This window comes from Phalacrocorax aristotelis, chromosome 8 (assembly GCF_949628215.1).
Source record: "Phalacrocorax aristotelis chromosome 8, bGulAri2.1, whole genome shotgun sequence".
Lineage (NCBI taxonomy): Eukaryota > Metazoa > Chordata > Aves > Suliformes > Phalacrocoracidae > Phalacrocorax > Phalacrocorax aristotelis.
The window spans coordinates 30,228,350-30,247,151 of record NC_134283.1 but is presented as its reverse complement, the minus strand read 5'-3'; the positions used below and the strand labels follow the sequence as shown (position 1 = coordinate 30,247,151).

The window sequence follows — 18,802 nt, the reverse complement described above, 5'->3', positions numbered from 1 at the left end:
CTTATTTTGTAGGCAGAGAAGGTCAATAACAGTCTTTACAGAATCTCTCCATAAAATGTGAAATAAATAATAGTTTAACCTCTCATCTCTATTATCACACTATCTTTATTTATCATTTGACTTTTGTAAAGACAAAGACGGGTAATCCAAAAGGAGCAGTCACAATAGAGGCTAATGACCTTCTTTTACAAGAACGTAGATACCAGTGGGCAAAAACCATTTCAGCTTCAGCATCATGCAAAGGGCTATTTTGCAAAGAAACACTGTGTGTTAGTTGTTGAAACTTTTTTGTGCGTTCCCCGAAACAAATTACACTATTCCGAATATTTTCTTTTCTGTGCGGTAAATAAAGTCTTTCGTGTTGACAATGCTAATATTATATTTTAAAATATATTTGCATTTGTGTTTTTTGTAACTTTTTATTGCATTTTATAAATCCCAGTGCAGAGACCTACTAAGCTCACTTTGAGAAAGCCCCGTTTCTTGGGATAGCATCATGCAGTGACACAGGTGATCATATGGCATTTCAATATGGTTTACTGGTTGAATCTATGGGAAAGTTATTTCAACAAGAATTGTGGATATGAGATGGAGTACAAGTCAGGAAGGTTATTTTTAAGTGGTTTTTTTTTAGTTTAATAATTTAATACGAATAATATTCAAGGGTGAATATTCCAAATGCAAAGTAATCTTAAGATATTTTAGTCTAATTACTGCTTTAACTCTACCAGATAATCATGGGAAGGATGGCAAGGGGGGCAAGAAAATAACTTTATTAGTATTTGTAATTCTGGGATTTAGCAAAGCCACTGTGGCATTGACTACTTAAGATTTATTTTTAAGGAAGAGTTATGCACATTTTGTGCTCTAACTAATAAATGTTTTCTAATGCATAAAGATATGTGTGTGATTAAGTTTTTCCTTATTTTTACATTTTAGTGATGTGTAAGACAGGTAGCTGAAAATTCTCTTCAATCCTAAGCCATGTACCTAGAAAGGTAAAGTTCATTTTTATTTACAGAAATACTGATCCACATCTGATGGTTATTTAATTTATTCTTAAAAATACATCCTCTTGTTTAAGAACACCTTAAAAACTCATTAATTTCATTTTTTAGTCTCATTTTTCACTAAATGAAAGAATCAATTTCTAGATAATTTTTAAAGATTTTTTCTTCCTCTTCCTACTTCTTAGTGTAGGGAATATGAAAAGAAAGCCACAACATTTCTGGGAATGGAAGATTTTAATTTTCTTTTCAATTAATCAAGGAATTTGATACCAGTTCTGTAAATGTACAGAGTGTGTTTTTCAGTCTTAGTCTGATTAGTAAGAAATTATGACAGATCTCGGCACTGGGGGATACTTCAGTGACACTTTTTGAAAATGAGGCCTTGGAAAAACATTGGCCTTCCGAAATGGAGTCACTCAAAATTGCTAGTCTTTTTTCCGCCACTGTTGGCTTTGCAATTTAGCTTTCTGTTTCTCACATTTTCATTATGTGCAGTATTTCGTATATCCATCCTAATAAACTCTGTTACTTGGAACAATGTGGTGGAGAATAATTCAAATCCTGAATGAAATGCAAATCTAGCACCAGAAAAATGGATTAAGTAGAATGATAGAATTTGAAATGTAAATACTATGTCTTTCCTGACCATTAAGTTTAATTGAATAAAGGAAAAGGACACTTGTAAGGACTGACAAATTCAAGCTAGCATTTGTATCTGTAAGCAAGTGATTAATAAAGTGTGTGCACTATGAGTGGAGATTGAACATTGGTGCCTTTGGAAGCAATGCACAACTACCTTTGTAAACATTTTTACTCATTTTTGGACAAATGGTCAGCTGGAGGAACCTTAGGAGTAGAAGAGTGTCCTTTCGGCAAGGCCAGCAATTTTTGTTTTTTTAATATGAAAATGCACAAGTAGTTAATTTGTTTGTGAGTGAAATAGCGAAGCCTTTCTACCCAGTGGATTTACTGCAAGATTATTGCATTATTTCTTTGAATTCTGAAATGGAAGAAGAAAAGATTTCAAATCATAGCAGCAGCCAGATAAGCGCGACCTTAATTGTCATATATATGCAATATCAATATGGAACAACTTTAAAGATTTATGGCTGTTTATTCCTGTGTGCTAACATGTGGCTCAGAGTAATAGACAAAGGAATTTGGCTATAAACCCAGGAAAATATGACTGGATTTCTACTCAGCAATCACTCTTAGTTGCAGGGGAAAAAAAAGATGGTGCTATTTTCCTATTCTTTTATTGGGAAAGGGATTTTTTTGGGAAAATACTACTTTGTATATAGTCAGAGGAATTCAAGTAATTATTTGATGTTTAGAAACATGGAAGACCATTGTGTTGTCATTTCATTGCAAGTACATAAATCCCATAAATATGGAAAATGTACCCCTGAGGAAAACAATTATCCTATTTCCATTATGCCAAACAACTTTCTTGACAACTTCAGACCTTTTGCCAAACAAGATTTTGGCAACATAATGCTGCAGATAATCATTATAAGGCCACACAATTCAAACTAGTTACCTTTCTTAAATGAACCATTTCTAGCAACTAGGAAGTAAGAGAACATGAGGCAAAATGTGTCTTCTGTATTAATCCATTTGTTTCATCAAAGGTGAAGAGAAGTAACTGCAGGTAGACTTTAGCTGGCTGTGATTGCATACATACAGTACATAATTCCATTTGTCATAGTCTCATGACAACTGGAGACAAAAATATAATTGCTCAACACATTCAGAATACATAACAACAGCTCATGACTAAATTCTGCTCTCCTCCAATTTAAAGTCAAAGAGAACCACACATTTGGATTTCAGTGCAAATTCAATCCTCTTAATTTAGCCCAAGTTCCTTCTAAGTAATTTTGGCAAATACAGTTTCTTTAATGATTCTTCATGAGCAGAAATAGATACAGAAATCAAGACTCATGAAGTCCTAAGGAAAGCAAGATTTTGCTTTAATACTTTAAAGTTAATTTGAAAATTCCCTGATTACCACTGACCAAAAGTGCTCAGGAGTTCTGCTCTGTGATATAAAAATAGTTATCCTGGTTTTAGCTCAACTTTCTTTCAAATATATTTATCTGAAATTTTAGTTAAATTTGCAGCCCCTAAGACAAACAAACAAGATACTGATAAGTAGCAAAGATTGGGTAATATGAAATTGGACGTAACCTTAATTTTCTCTCAAGGTCATTAGAATTGTTATGTTGCAGAAAAATAATATGACCCATTTCTTTATTTGAAGTTAATTACAATATTTAACATATTCTGCATAAGCTACTAGAAAAGGTCATCTGGTGTCTGTGTAGATGGGATTCTTTTGTAACATAAGAAATGTTAATAATGCTGATCCTAAAAACAAATGGTTTCAAAAATGTCCCAACGGAAATTTGAAAGTTACTATGAGTATGTGTTCAGGTTTCCACTTATATGCTACAGTGTTGCCTAATCACATAACAGAATTGCTTCTGCTCAGAAGCAGCCATCAACTACTTCAACCCAAGCCTTCACGCAAAGTATTAATTTGCTTTGCTGCATAATAGAACCAGTTCTGCTACCATCGCCAAGTGGTGCTGTGCATTGCCTTAGAAGGAGATATGACATAAATTTCAGCAGAAGCAGTGCTAAATTTAATGTCTAGCTTCTGATTTTGTTCAGTAGCATCTTTGTACATCTGAAATATGTGAAATATTTTTTTTGCTTGTTAGACAACAGACAACATTTTGTTTTGCTAAGAAAGCTTCTAATTTATGCAACAAAACCAAGGGAAAGGCACATTGGAAGTGCCACTTGTGTTAGTGTAGAGGTGTCTGAGATGGTGGATAGAATCTAGCCACAGAGCACAGTGAACAAAGCTAATTTTATCTTGCTTCTCAGTAAAGTAAATTAGTCTTCACTTTCTCCGTAGGTTTTCAGTGCCAGATAAGTTGATCCAAAGATGGTTCAAGATCCCAGCAGTATGTAACATACTGTATAAATAAAAAAAATTGAAAGATCTGTTCAATTTGACCTGCATTAGTTGCCCTCTATTAATTATCCACAAGCCAGTGCTGTCTTTCTGTGAGTTTCCATCTGCTAACAGAGCCATTGCCAAACTGGGGCTCTGCAGCACTACAGCATGTCAGCTGGGAGCCCCTCAGGGAATCTATGCTCAAGAAGTGCAGTTGCTCTAGTGTAGAAGGCTGCCATGCAAGTCTACTAAAATCAAGGTAAAGCAAATAAGAGCGTTTAAGGTGTGTGCTACTATCTCTGACAAAGGCAAGGAATAGGGACACTTTTCTTCATACAAAACACTCATCCTCTTCTGTTCAGCAACCGGAACAACTTTTGCAACATGATTGCCCTTTTATTTGCCAAGTTACGTTATCTCCCACAGACTCATCATTCATCCATACAGGGTCATAACAGTACAATCTGGCTTTACAGTCCACTGAAAATTAGCCTGAATATCTACTGAATATTTTTAATACTAATTATTTCAAAATTACTATTAACCAAGTTACTTTCTTCTGGAAATGCAGGTAAGTGCTCTGGCATAGTTTTATGCATTTATTTCTCCACTTTCTTTTTATCCCTGCCCTCCTAGTTAAGTGGATGCTGCAATGTTCTCACTCTTTTGGAAACTTCCAAAACATGAAGCAATCTCTGAGAAGACAATGAACAGCACACAGCAAAACCTGAACAAATTTATATCCTATTTCACAGAATACTAAGTATATTGCATTTTGAACTTCCAAAATTTAAGATAAACCTGTAGCATGATAAGACAAACTATTTAAATATCAAAGCCCGCTTTTGCCAAATTCAAAATATAAATATTATATTGCTGGAGAAGACTGAAAGGTATAGATTTTGTGCTTTTCAATGTAATAATAAGATTTCCTTAAAAATAGATCAACTTCAAATGTCTTTATCTTTAGCATACTGGTACTTTCCATTATTTGCATTTGCTAGCAACCTTTTTGTCCTTCCAGGAGAGAATGCTTGTGCTTATTTACACAAAATAAAGATAGCTTCACTTTGTAAGTTCAATATTTTGGGCAAGCAATAATATACCAGTCTGCTAGCCAGTCTTAGCAGGAAATAGTCCTAGTGCTAATCACAAGATGATTTGTGGCATCAGCTCATTTTGAGAAGTTTAGCAAACATGTTATCTCTAGCAACAGGTCTGATGTAATGTTTATGAGTTCAGTCTGTCCTGTTTTGCCATTGTTGGCCATACACTTGTTAACAAAACAACCTTTTTAGGTTGGTCATCGTGACCTTCAGAAGGTCACATACAGATTATGTTGCATCATCTAATATTTGAAACATACATTTAAAGAGAAAGCCCTCATGCAGTCAAAATATTTTCCTGAATTTAAAACTTTAAATCTTACTTATAACAAAGCTTGAACAACATTATACCAACAGGAAGCTTTTAACTGATAATCTGACCTTAATGCAAATAGGTTCCATTTTGTCCAAATAATGAATATGGCAGATTATCTATATGATTGCAAATGCTTATTTAAAATTATGCTTAGATGGCCATCTATATTTCTTTAGTTAAGGACCACTACATGTCCTCCAGGACTTTTGAGCCAAGGCTGACTCACAGTCACAGAGGGAAAATTGTGTGGAGAGTCAATTAGAAGGAAAGAAAAAAATATGCAGCCTGTAAAATATATTTCTTCAAGATTCTGAAAACGCATCAGGTTTGTTAGTCCTCTTTTTACACTCAACACATTTTTTGTCTCAAACAGTGTCTTTAAAGTGCTTAAATTGTTACTACAATCATGTCACTCACATTTTTTTCCCTTTAATCTCCAGTCTTGTGGACTGTCAGTTCAAATTAGTTCTTTCTAATCTGACACTACCAACACTGCAGGCTGCAGTGATTCGATCACCTCTGTGCTGGCAAAGGGTCTCTGCTTACATGTCGCCATCTGGAACCTCATAAGAAATGCTGCTGATGCAATGGAAAATTAATCCAGCTCCCTAATCCTTAGCTGAGTTGGGTCAGTGGGTCTATTTTTTGAAGCAATGTTTCTTTAATGCTTTTTCTTCATCTGAAGTAAGAAGTGCTAACTGAATATGTACATCATGAAGATCTGATTGATAAGGAAGTACAAGTTGTAGCCATTTTAAGAGTAAAGCAACACTTCACATTTCTCAGTGTTATATAAGTACAGAATATTTATCATATGGAAAGTCACAACTACTCCTCTCATGCCTCAGTGCGGCAGGAATGAGCAAGAAGCCATAGGACAAGTACTCAGTGTTGGGGCTGGTCCTGTTCAATATCTTCACTGATGATCTGAATGTGGGGATTGAGTGCACCCTCAGTAAGTTTGCAGATGACACCAAGCTGGGTAGAAGTGTCGATCAGCTGGAGGGCAGGAAGGCCCTACAGAGGGACCTGGACAGGCTGGATCGTTGGGCCAGAGCCAATGGTATGAGATTCAACAAGGCCAAGTGACGGGTACTGCGCTTGGGTCACAACAACCTCATGCAACGCTACAGGCTTGGGGTGCTGGCTGACAGCCAGCTGAACGTGAGCCAGCAGTGTGCCCAGGTGGCCAAGAAGGCCAATGGCATCCTGGCTTGTATCAGAAATAGTGTGGGCAGCAGGAGCAGGGAAGTGATCATGTCCCTGTACTCGGCACTGGTGAGGCCGCACCTTGAATATTGTGTTCAGTTTTGGGCCCCTCAGTACAAGAAGGACATTGAGGTGCTGGAGCGTGTCCAGAGAAGAGCAACAAAGTTGGTGAAGGGTCTACTGAACAAGTCTTATGAGGAGCGGCTGAGAGAACTGGGGTTGTTTAGTCTGGAGAAGAGAAGGCTTAGGGGAGACCTTATCACTCTGTACAACTACCTGAAAGGAGGTTGTAGCGAGGTGGGGGTCGGTCTCTTCTTCCTAGTAAGAAGTGATAGGATGAGAGGAAATGGCCTCAAGCTGCGCCAGGGGAAGTTAGATATTAGGAAAAACTTCTTCACCGAAAGGGTTGTCAAACATTGGAACAGGCTGCCCAGGGAGGTGGTTGAGTCTCCATCCCTGGAGGTATTTAAAAGAAGGGTAGACGTGGTGCTTGAAGATATGGTTTAGTGGTGGACTTGGCAGGGATAGGTTAGCGGTTGGACTCGATGATCTTAAGGGCCTTTTCAAACCTTAATGATTCTATGATTCTATGATTCTACTCTATTCAAGATCTTCTCAGCAGCCTCTCTAATTACCTCCATAGACAGAAACTTCTTTCCAGAACAGTCTTTTTTGGCTTGTGCAAATGTATTTTGGTTCCTCCTACCTTTTCCTTGTGGTTAAGGTCCTCAGGAAATTCCTTCATTACCTCACTAGGAAGATGCCACGACAGCTTAAGGGAGAACATATAATACTTTTTATTTGCTGTGTACATCATTTTTGTCTCAGCTGTCTGAAAAGTAGGGGTTCCAGGTCTACGTATAAAACAACACAGCTTAACTCTGTGTCTGGACATCTGAAAGGGTTAGAGTTGTGCTACTTCAGAAGCAATGACTATACAGTAGCAGAATGAAACCAAGTAAAACAAAATATTCCATTGCCAAGAAACAGAATCTGAGATGACAAATTCTATAACTTACTATTAGTAATTACATTTATCTAAGGATTACTACACCAGTGTAAAATACCTTACTTTAAATAACGCCATAAAAACAGTTGCATAAGAAATTCTAGTAATGTAATAGTGGCTGCTTTCAAGCCTACAATGTCTGCAGACACTTCTTCTATCAATAAGACCTCCAAAACATGTGACAAGCCCAGATAATCTTCTGAAGTCTCATTACATTGTCTTTTCAGCCGCATACATCTTTGTAGATGTGTGCTTTTACAGGAACTTGTGCTGAAAATAAGAATTTTGTACTCATAGGATATCTACATATATTTCATTAAAAAAATGTATTTGGCCTGTCAAGATCAAATTTCTTTTTGTTTACACTCCTCAAATTCTGAGACAGAAACAACTTGTTACTAGTTCACAATACAATAGTACTTTACGTATCATTTGTTTCATACTCTGATACAATTCTCTAGTTTGGATATAAAAATGCAAGGATAAGAAATCTTATTTATAATTTAGAACAAGAGCAAATATGTAAGTTTTTGATGAAACTGGACTTTGGCCAGCATTTTTACTAAGAACACTTTGCCTCCCACCTTGTTCAGTATCAACTCTGGAAAATGTGTGTCCTTACTGAATATGACCCCTCTGAATCAGCAGTAAGCATTGTTACTGAAGGTCATTTCCTCTTTCTTCACGGTTTAGTACCAATCCAGACCAACCTTGTTTAGCCTGAAATCAGACAGTGTCAGAGTTCAGGGTCATATGGCTTCAGGCAAAGTGAATAGGGCCTAGTCATTAAGCCAAATGTTATGTATAATTCAGTTTTAAAAGAAGAGTAATATATAAAACAGTACAGTTTATAGATGCTGAGTTCACAGCTGCTGCTTTTGTTTACTGATACATATTTCTACTGCATACAAAAGCTTGAGCTTCCCTGTGTTAAGGCTGTAACACACTAGTTCAGGGAAATAAGATACAGGTGGAAGTAAGGAGAATAAAACAGGTGAAATGTAGCACATAAATCTACAGATACTTTACAGCTCCTACTAAGTGTGTACCTATGTTTCATGTCAGACATGTTTTACCAGGATAACAGCAGATATGAAAACTAAGCATGCATGAGCAATGTCCCTATCCAATGTTAATTTGACAACAATGAAAGGAAGACTACGAACTTTACAATAGGACTTTCCATGAACTTCTGGAAACCAATAAAACAAGTATGAAATTGCTTCAGTCCCAACAACAGCTCTACAACAGCTTTTGCATGTGAGATGTCTAAGCAAGTTTTTAACTTGGAGTATCTTGGGGTACACAGAAAATCTGAAAAGCGCTGCTCTAGAGGTTTAGGCAAAACATCATCAAGGGCACATTTAGCTTACAAAGTTATACATTGACCTGTCTGCATACACATTGTCTCAAAGAAATTTCTGAAGAACTGAGCTGCTATTGAGACACAAAATATTGGATAGGTGTTTTTAAAAATGCCTATTTGTTACCACTTCTCATCATATCCCTAGTTCTATTTCTGAGAGTTCTTCCAGAAGTTTTGCTTATAAAGAAGCTCTGCATTCTGGCCATGTTCACAACAATATTCTTAAAATTTATCCCAGAACTGTGGATGTATCAAATTTTATTGTTTTGAAAATAACTTTCACATCTGTACTACAAAGCGCAGAATACTGTATCTGCTCCAGAATATTTACCCCAGGTGTTAGGTGTGATTGTGCAAGTCTGGGTTGCCATGGCTATATTCTTGTAGGTACCATGTTTGCATAAGAGGAGTGATGCTGCTCACTCTGGAAATGTTCTGGACATGGCTTAGTCCTGAATGGGCAGAAAAAGGCCACCAAGGTTCTACTCTGCTTAACAGCAGTCTGAAGCTGCCCTTTTTTGTCAGAATTGGCAGTTTTTACAGAAATTGTTTCAGATGTTAGGTGTTATTATATTAAACATCCAAGATTCTTTTTTTGACAATTCAGCAGCCCTAAAGGTCACTGTGTTTGGATAAACTGTGGTGGTACATTGTCCCTTTTGAGCTTTTTCTCATCTGACAGACATTGAAAAAGTCTCGCTAATAGTGTGTCAAGGAGTCTAATTTGTGTGACATTATGTAACACTTACCAATGTTAGTTTCATAAAATAGGAAAGTACGTAGCTGTGGATGGTTCCAGACATCCACGGTCACAGTGGGGACAATGAACAGAGGAGGACCACTAAGGAAAACTGTCTGATGAGCTGAAAGATCCTTCCTTGTTTAACCTAGCAAGCAAACGTTGAAAGGAACAGAAACGTTACTATAGATAACATCAGGCAGGAGAAGACACATAAGCCCAAGGAGAACATTGGCTTAAAAATGATCAGGCAAAATAAAGCTGGAAATTAGAAGAAAACATGAAATTCAAATGAGGGGCTGAGCACTCTAGTAGACATAGGGGTGAAAACCCTTCTAGCTTTAAGATGGAGCTTGAGCATAACATGGCTGGCTGCAGTAGAGTAAGACTAGACAGGGTCTGTTACAGTAATCTGTCCCTACTTGAATCTTAGAGGTCCATGAGCTGTGCACCTCGAAGTTCAGGACTACAGGGAGGTGTTTTAGTGCCTGGGACACCTCCTCTGCACCCGCTTAACATTTTGGGACTTCTTTCAGATTGAAGTCCCTCTTTGTCAAAGTCAAATTTGACCCTAAAAATTCTGCAGTCTACAATGATGAAGATGTAGCCCAGATGTAATTGACAAAGATAGACTGTCTTGTTAGAAATTATGCAATAGGAGTGGGACTAGCAACAGGCTCAGGGTGCCTTTTTATCCTCATTATGTCTCCCACCTTCTCTTCTGCCACAGTGATGCCAGTGGCATCACGAAAAAGGGACTAACAGCTCTAACGCCCCCGTAACTTACTTTCTTCTTGCATCAGAAATAGTGCAGCCAGCAGGACTAGGGAACTGATCATGTCCCTGTACTCAGCACTGGTGAGGCCGCACCTCCAATACTGTGTGCAGCTTTGGGCCCCTCACTACAAGAAAGACATTGAGGTGCTGGAGTGTGTCCGGAGAAGGGCAAGGAGGGAGTGTGTTCAGAGAAGGCTGGGGAAAGGTCTGGAGAACAAGTCTTCTGAGGAAAAGCTTAGGGAGCTGGGGGTGTTTAGCCTGGAGAAGAGGAGGCTGAGGGGAGACCTTATCGCTCTCTACAACTACCTGAAAGGAGGTTGTAGCGAGGTGGGGGTCGGTCTCTTCTCCCAAGTGGCAAGTGCCGGGGAGGATTAGACTGGAGATTAGGAAAAATTTCTTCACCTAAAGGGTTGTCAAGCATTGGAACAGTCTTCCCAGGGAAGTGGTTGAGTCACCATCCCTGGAAGTATTCAAAAGACATGGTTTAATGGTGGACTTGGCAGTGCTTGGTTAATGGTTGGACTTGACAATCTTAAATGTCTTTTCCAACCTAAATGATTCCATGATTCTATGATTCTTTTTATCTATTACTCCCCTCTCCAGTAAACAGACCTTTAAAAAGAGGACATATGAGAGCAACATCACAAGAGAGATGGGAGGAAGCTGAACGTAAGTCTTTTCTCTATTCAGGATTTATTTTGCTATAATTATGCACCAATATCCTAGGGCATGAGGACATATGTCAGTGTTTTCAATTTGCAGGTCTCTAAGAAGCTACAAACAACACAAGCAAGACATGCTGGAGGAAAGCTGCTGAAGAGCCACGTTGCCTTGAGGAAAAAGGCATACCTATTCTACATCAGTGAAAGGAAAGAGATTGTATTCAGTTAAGCTCTCTCCACATAAAAAAAAGTAAGTTTCATTTGTGAAAAAGAACAGTGTCAGTAAACAGGATTAATTTTCAAGAAACTTATGGGTTTTGTGTCAGCAGTCCTGCTTTTCAAATTATTTCTAAATACATTATTCCATACTTGAAATAAAATTCTGTCAAGTTCTTGGGTCTTTTGGGTTTGGTTGTTGTGTTGGGTTTTTTGTGCGGTTGCTGGCCTTATCAGGTATATCTTGATCTGGAAATAAGCATTTGATAATTTAAAAGTGAATGCAAATGTTTGTCTTTCAAACAGGCAATATGTGAAAAAGGAAGTGATTTTTCATACTTACTTAGACACACTTCTAGGTCATTTTTACTTGGCTTTTTTCTTATTTGTAGTGGTGTTTACTCATTAAATGTGCCAATCATTACAGAGATAATACAAAAATACTTGAAAATATGTATGAGAAAGTACATTATGTAGGCCTGGAAATTTTGCATACAAAAAGACTGGCTAAGGAACATTTATATCTACTCTTGAAAAAATAAATACATGACCATTGCCTATTTTAGAGTTTTTTTGGAAGATACCAGCAAAGGTCATTGGCTTTCCTTTTATATGATATTAAGAATATATACTTCTCCTATATTTAGTAACACTGATCCCTATAATAGGGATGTTTTTGAGGGTCATTGGCATTAGTCATTCCATGGATATTTGCTCAGTGAAGTACAATTGCTAGTTTCTAGTCAAGGCAGGCAGACTGGAGATGCGCTACAGGGACCCAAGATTCCTGTTTGAGCAGCTGCAAAGGAGATTTATAGTGCAAAGGCTAGCATTCATTTTGTCATTGCTATAACAATTGCCAGTCATTCCCACCCTCATTGCCAACAAAGTCTTGTATGCCAAGCATCGCAGCCAGCCTGAAAGAAGCATCACCAAACATTGCACTGGCTCGGAGTCCCACTCATGTTAATGCAGCTGAGGCTCAAAAGGAACCCTTAGGGACAGTCAGCAAATATTTTAAAACTAGATGGACAAATGGAAACCTTTGCCTCTTATCAAGGCAGTAGAAACTCTGTCAAACTTTCTGCCACTAGAAATCACTTCCAGCATACCTCGGCTTCTAGCTGCTATCATTCATCTTCTCTAGGAACCCCCTGAAATGGCACAGGCACTCTGGAGCAGAAGGGGAGAAGACAGATGGCTAAAATGCCTTCTCATATCCTGTCAAATCCCAGCCTTACAGTGGCACAAAAACACATGGGAACTAACCAGCTCCCTCCTCTTTTGTTCCAGTCTGTTTGTCTCTGATGAAGACACTGTACTATAAACTGATTCCCAGAGCAATGAAAAAAAATTAAGCAATTAGGCAACTTACTTCACTTAATTGTATTCCCACAGTTGTCCATCTGGTCTCATATTAAAAAATTCATTTAAGAGAGACTATTACACAGAGTCACTCCAGTGACTTTCCTTTTTTTTGATGTTAAAAAAAAGCCCCAAACCTCTCAGAGTCAGTCTCTATTCTATATAGATGCTAATGCTGAATAATTATATATTCTGTATATTCCATATTCTATATAGCAACCCTATTTCTAGTCCCAGCCATTGGCACTTCTGTACGTGTTCCTCTAGATCTTTTGAGGAGTTAAGGTGAAGAAATGAAGACAAAAACATTTGCAACGAGTACTTGCACTCCTAGTTCATTTTGGAACATCCAAAAGACAGAGATGGCTTTGAAATGCTCATACCTAATCTGCTTATTTCCATTAAAAAAAAAAAAAACAACAAGAAAAGTCTTTTTCTTTCCAGTAGCTGGCTAAAAAACCCCAAACCCAAAACATATATTATGCAACCTCAAGAGGGCAGCACGGTATTTCAAGAATCACCTTACAAAAAGGTAATAATGCCTTAGCATAACAACAGGCTCTAATGACAGCATAGAATTAAGGTTGTTGTAAACATGAATTATTAAAAAAAGGCAAAAAATAAGTTAAGTCCATGGCAGAATCATTAGCTTACCTGTTTTGCTGCTGTCCATGTAGTGCCACATGACTCACAGTAGCAGATGATGCAGGATTGCAGTTTCCAGATATATGTCCCATATGCTGTAGCAGCTACATCAGCATAGACCTCAGCGCTAGTTCTTCCTTAACCAATACCTATTATGAGCAATATGTTCAAAATTGTGATAGCACTGTGTCTAGGGCAAGGAACAGCCAAGTTCTGTGATAATGAAATTCTTGCCTGCAAGTGGTAATAATTCTCTTCATGCTTTTAAATGATACACACAAATTTAGGATTATAGGAACACTGACTGCAAGGTGATCTCATGAGTAACTGAGTACAGTTGCCTTCTATGGCACTGTGTCATTTCGTCCTTTCATAAAAGAATTATGTTCTGTCTTAAAATTAGATTTTTTCCTTCTCACTATGTCTCTTGGAAAACTGTTTCAGAATTTCTTTGTTCTAACGGACCTTATATAAGAATTCTACTCCAGAGTTACTCTTAGACAACTTGTATCTTTTGGTTCTTGTGTCAACATTATCTTTTAGCCCCTACACTGCCTCCGTTTTGCTGAATTAAACATGTTTCTGTCTTTTATGCTATGACAAAACCCTCCAATTCCTTGATCATTTTAGTAATAATTCTTTCTGCCGGTTCCCATTTTAATCTTCTTCCTTGAGCGTATATGCTAGATAATAGCTATATTCCAGATGAATAATCCCCAAATCACAGGCCTTAATACTTCTTCAAGTCTATTGGAAATTCATCATGTCACCACATGTGCCTTTTATAGCACTGATGAGTTAGGGATGGCAATGTTAGCATGCATTCTGAAGACCTGGAGGAGGAACAGACTTGAGAGTTAGCGGCAGGTAAAACCTCCAATTCTGCCATTACTGTGCAACAGTTCAAGACAAACAAGACTGCATCTCAGGTACCTCATTTTAGAATGGTGATAATACCCACCCATGCTACTATATAACTCATAGCACAACTACAAAATTACATAGAAATCTAATACATCCTATATGTCTTAATAGCATACTTTTCAGCTCACTAAAGTAGTATATCTGCTGTAATTCTCACAGTGATCTGTCCAAGGTCAGCTAACAGCATTGATACTAGTATAGCACTGCATAACTCATGGTAGTTCACATATTATGATAATTTCTTTTTTCAAGTGAGTTTTATAAAACAAAACCTCTCTCATTCCAGCACAATGCCTTCTGGAATTATTCTTAAATTGGAGTGATTAGTTTCATCATAAATCCTGTGTACTAAGAAGAAAATTTCTAACAGCACTTTTATGACCACTGTTTCTCAACATTTCTCTCTCCCAATTGTAGTACATTGCAAAATAAAACCTAATTTATTTCTGATTTGTTTGCAGGTTATATTTTTTTGTTAGCTTTGGGTTTGTTTCTGAGAAAGTATTTGACCTGAAACACAAGAGACTGCTCCTGGCATCAGAGAAGTGTCCAGTGATTGCCCAATGGAATAATCAGCAACATTTCTCATATAATCAGGATCTCATACTTGTTATCCATCCCAAATGTATCAATTCTTCCCAAATTATTTGTACTAGCACTGTGTGTTTTGATCCTGAAGCAAATTATCTATGTCTGGGCCAATCCTAATGGGGGATATTCAGATAGCACCAAAACACTACAGTACTTGTGTTGGCAGGACTTGAGTGAGTGCTAAGACCTGCCTAGAGACATGCACAGGTCATATGTGCATGTCTGGGTGAGATGTATTTACTGCCCTATCAGTCAGAATCCTATTAAAGACAACTTTGTGTTTGTGACTTGGGTGGAGATAAGCAGTGCTACAGGGGAAGAAGAGCTACCACACTCACTGGCCTTATGCTCACATCTAGCAATCATTTTTATCTATGCCTGTGAACATGAAATAACACACAGTGAAACAACACAATATCCAGGGTATCTGGCATTGCACAGCATCCTAAACAGAGTAAGTTTCATTCAGTCCTTGGCCTAGGAGCTCAGTGAAGCTGGATCTGAAACACACAGAGCTCTGCAAACCACTGAATTTGAAAAAGTGTTCAAGGAAGTGGTGGCAGATATTTTATCCCCTGCGTGCTGTGTATTTCAGCAGCTACCCACAGTTAACACAAAAGAAAATGCAATAGCAAGTTACTCTTCGGACATTCTTTGTTCAACAGATAGTTTGCAAGCTCATTTTGTCTATCAGAACCTAAACTGCCTCTTCTCTTTCCAAGTAGGAATTTGTCCTGCTCTCCTAAAGTTTATTTGGGGAATCTGTTCTCAGACTTCTGCATTTCAAATAACAATCCGATTAGATGCTCCTGATTTTGCAAGCGATTTGATGTGAAATAAAGCAAACACAAAAAACCTTCCGGACTGAACGGCCTTGCAGCTGAAAAGATAAAACATACCAATGATCAAAAAAAGACCTATATTTTCATGACTAACCTATACTGCTCTCTAATCCAAGTGGGCTCTGCAATTACATAATTCCTAAGAGTTTAAAAGTAGCACTGCTACATGCCTGGAACACTGATTCGTTCTGGTACTGTTTAATGCTACCGCTTCTTGTATTGTAGGGCTTGTGCAGATGCAACCTACAGCCTTGTCTACATTTAGCTGACTTCTCATAGAATTCTGATTCAGAGATCAGTTTTCTTGCAGAGAAGGAAGAGTACACTCACACCTGTGGATTAGTCCTGGCAGCTTTCTTCTAGTTGAGAAAGGAAAAGAGAGAAAGTAACAGGCTGTGACTCTTCAGAATATATCACTAGTTCACACCTGCAATGCTAGAATACAGCTCCATGAAGGTCGGAAAATTTCAGCTGTAAAAGTTTCTGGTATCTTTTTTTGCTAGCTGATCTCTATATTTCATTGTCCCAGGTACCTGGCAATATTCAATTACACAAAGAAAGGAGCCACATATGATGCCGTTTGCACACATGCAATTATATTATGGTAGTGAAAAAACATAGGGGGTGGGGTTTCCCAGTACTGGATACTATCATCATTTATCCTGTTGAGAAGCCCGCATACCATGAGCTTGGTCCTGCACTTCTTTCACTCCCCTAACTCCTCCTGAGTCAGATTCAGGGTGTAACCATTTTCTGTTGGACAAAGGCAGGGATAGCAAGGCTGTTGAAAGGCAAGTTATGTCTCCCTCAGTCTCTTCCCCAAGACCCAAACCTGGAAAAGGTTAAAGGAGATGGAAATCTGCTTTGACACTTGCCAGATGGCAAAGCTTAAAAATGTATCCTCTGAAAAGAAATAGCAGAAAGACATGCCTCTAGTCACGTTTTCCTCCGTTCCCAACACAAATGCTGTACTACAATTAGTGTTTCCTCAGGACTGGATTCACATTCAGCCTTCCCAGCTGGAGAATCCTAAGTACTTTCTGCTCAGTATGTAATGTTTCAAACATGCATTGGAAGAAGAGCAAAGCCAAATCAACCCCTTTAATTCCAAATTTATTCCCTTCATTCCAAATGCCTGGACTGTACATCCATCCATGCCCCCTCACCCCCAACCCTAAGCTTTATATAACCACAGTGTTTACTTTGTTAGCAGTTAGCAGGTTTTACACTGCATTATTTATTACCTTGATAAAAATCAATGGATTGTCACTGGGTCTGAAATTCACTGAAAAAACATTAAGTGAGCCAACAAAAAATGCTTTTCACACTTGAGACAGATATTCGGTGACTCCTTTAATATATACAAATATGTTCTGATCTTTGTGGTATTATTGGGTAAAATTAATTCATAAACTGAAGGCTTATAGAAGGTGAACAAGATCTTTGGCTGGATGGTGAAAGAGATAGTAAACAGCTTTTGCACCATGCTCTCCGAAGACTGAAAGCAATATACCAGCCCAAAACTCTCCAATTCTGAAAGCACATCAGAAAAGGAGATGGAGAAAAGTAGGCTCTGAAACAAAGATCATAGGGCAGAATAATACAGATTAACAAAAATTTATGTAGGTGTCCTATTTCTTAACATGTGTTAAGATTTCTATCATTGCTGATGTTAATAATTGACTTGAAGTACAGTGAGAGTTAGATAACAGCAGGAACGTTCAGGCCAGGAACTCATTTCATTTTCCAGTGGTGTGAGGCATTGGGTAATGGGGAGATGCATAAACTCATTTCAGAGATGATCTTGCTTCACTGTGTTACATCTTGAGGAATTTTATACTGTCTAGAAAGAGATTTCTGTTTGTGGCACGTAATAGGAGGTGTTCTTCAGAGAGCGGAAAAAGGAACAGGATGAGAATCTTGTGTTCACGAAAGTGAGGAATTAATAGCAAAGCCCTGAGTCAGATATAAGCTGCGTGGGTATTGTGCAAGCCTCATCACACAGCACTGCCATCTCACCCCAATTTATGACCTGGAACACAGCAACTTTTACAGCTTTTAGCTGGAGCTGCAAGTTGTACTGAAGTGTACAATGATTTTATAAATACAAAGGAAAGAAGTAAAGCTCCAGATTTCTTTTGCTCTTCAGCCTAGCTCAAGTATAAGCTCGATAAAGTCTGATGACACACACACTGCACCTCCTGAGCCTGCAGATCACATTTCTGGCATTTGAGTTCAGGGTTTAAATACAGCCACTCTATTCCCTGAACTCAGAGCGCACATGCAAGCCAAGATTTGTTCTCTAGCACCAGCAAGTACAAGTAAATGAGTAGGAACACCTTTAGCATGGGTATGATCTGCACATTCATGTGGGAAGGCCATATTTTCATTTTCACCATCACATCTGATATGGATAACATTTTTAATGGTCTCACAGAGTGCCAGAAAATCTCAGCCCATACAGATTGCTGAGATCACTGTCCTCTGCCTACAGCTTGCCAGCCCCCAGAATTCACCAGACAGGAGGAATTCAGGCTTTCACTTCTCTTCACACTGCCAGAGTCCCTGCTTTCTGGTTCATCTGACCAAAAGCCAGCTTAAACCAGAGATGAACCTACTACACAATATAACAAATGGCTATTGCTCGTATTTGTCCTGTGTGTTCTTATCTTACAGTTTGCAATTAATCACCACCCTGGAAATCAAACACTAAGGTATTTGTACATTCCCTTTGAAAATACATTTCAATTTCCTTTTACTTGAACTGCCCTGTCCTTTGTCACACCTGCTCAATGCATCATTCTGCATAGCACACACTATACGTAGCTGAAGAGTCTGATGACTCATGCTAGAGAGGGAACATAATCACCATAGAAAGAGTACAAGCTTGAAAGGTGTGATGCAATTAAATATAGAGAGATGTCTGTTATTAGCAAATAATCACATGCACATGGTGATGATAGTTACATCATGACTGAGGATCAGGTAACATGAAATTCTCTTCAGCGTGCGACCATACAAGGTACATGAGTTCCAAGTTTGTGCTAAGCACCAGAG

General features: G+C 38.2%; 1 long non-coding RNA gene across 1 annotated transcript; it reads left to right on the top strand.

The window, feature by feature from the left end:
• The first annotated feature begins 469 nt into the window (after window positions 1-469).
• On the top strand, window positions 470-16,021 carry LOC142060755 (uncharacterized). The gene is made up of 4 exons (XR_012661907.1): window positions 470-510; window positions 940-998; window positions 11,104-11,169; window positions 11,263-16,021. It is a non-coding gene; the product is annotated as an uncharacterized LOC142060755 (long non-coding RNA).
• The last annotated feature ends 2,781 nt before the right edge of the window (window positions 16,022-18,802 follow it).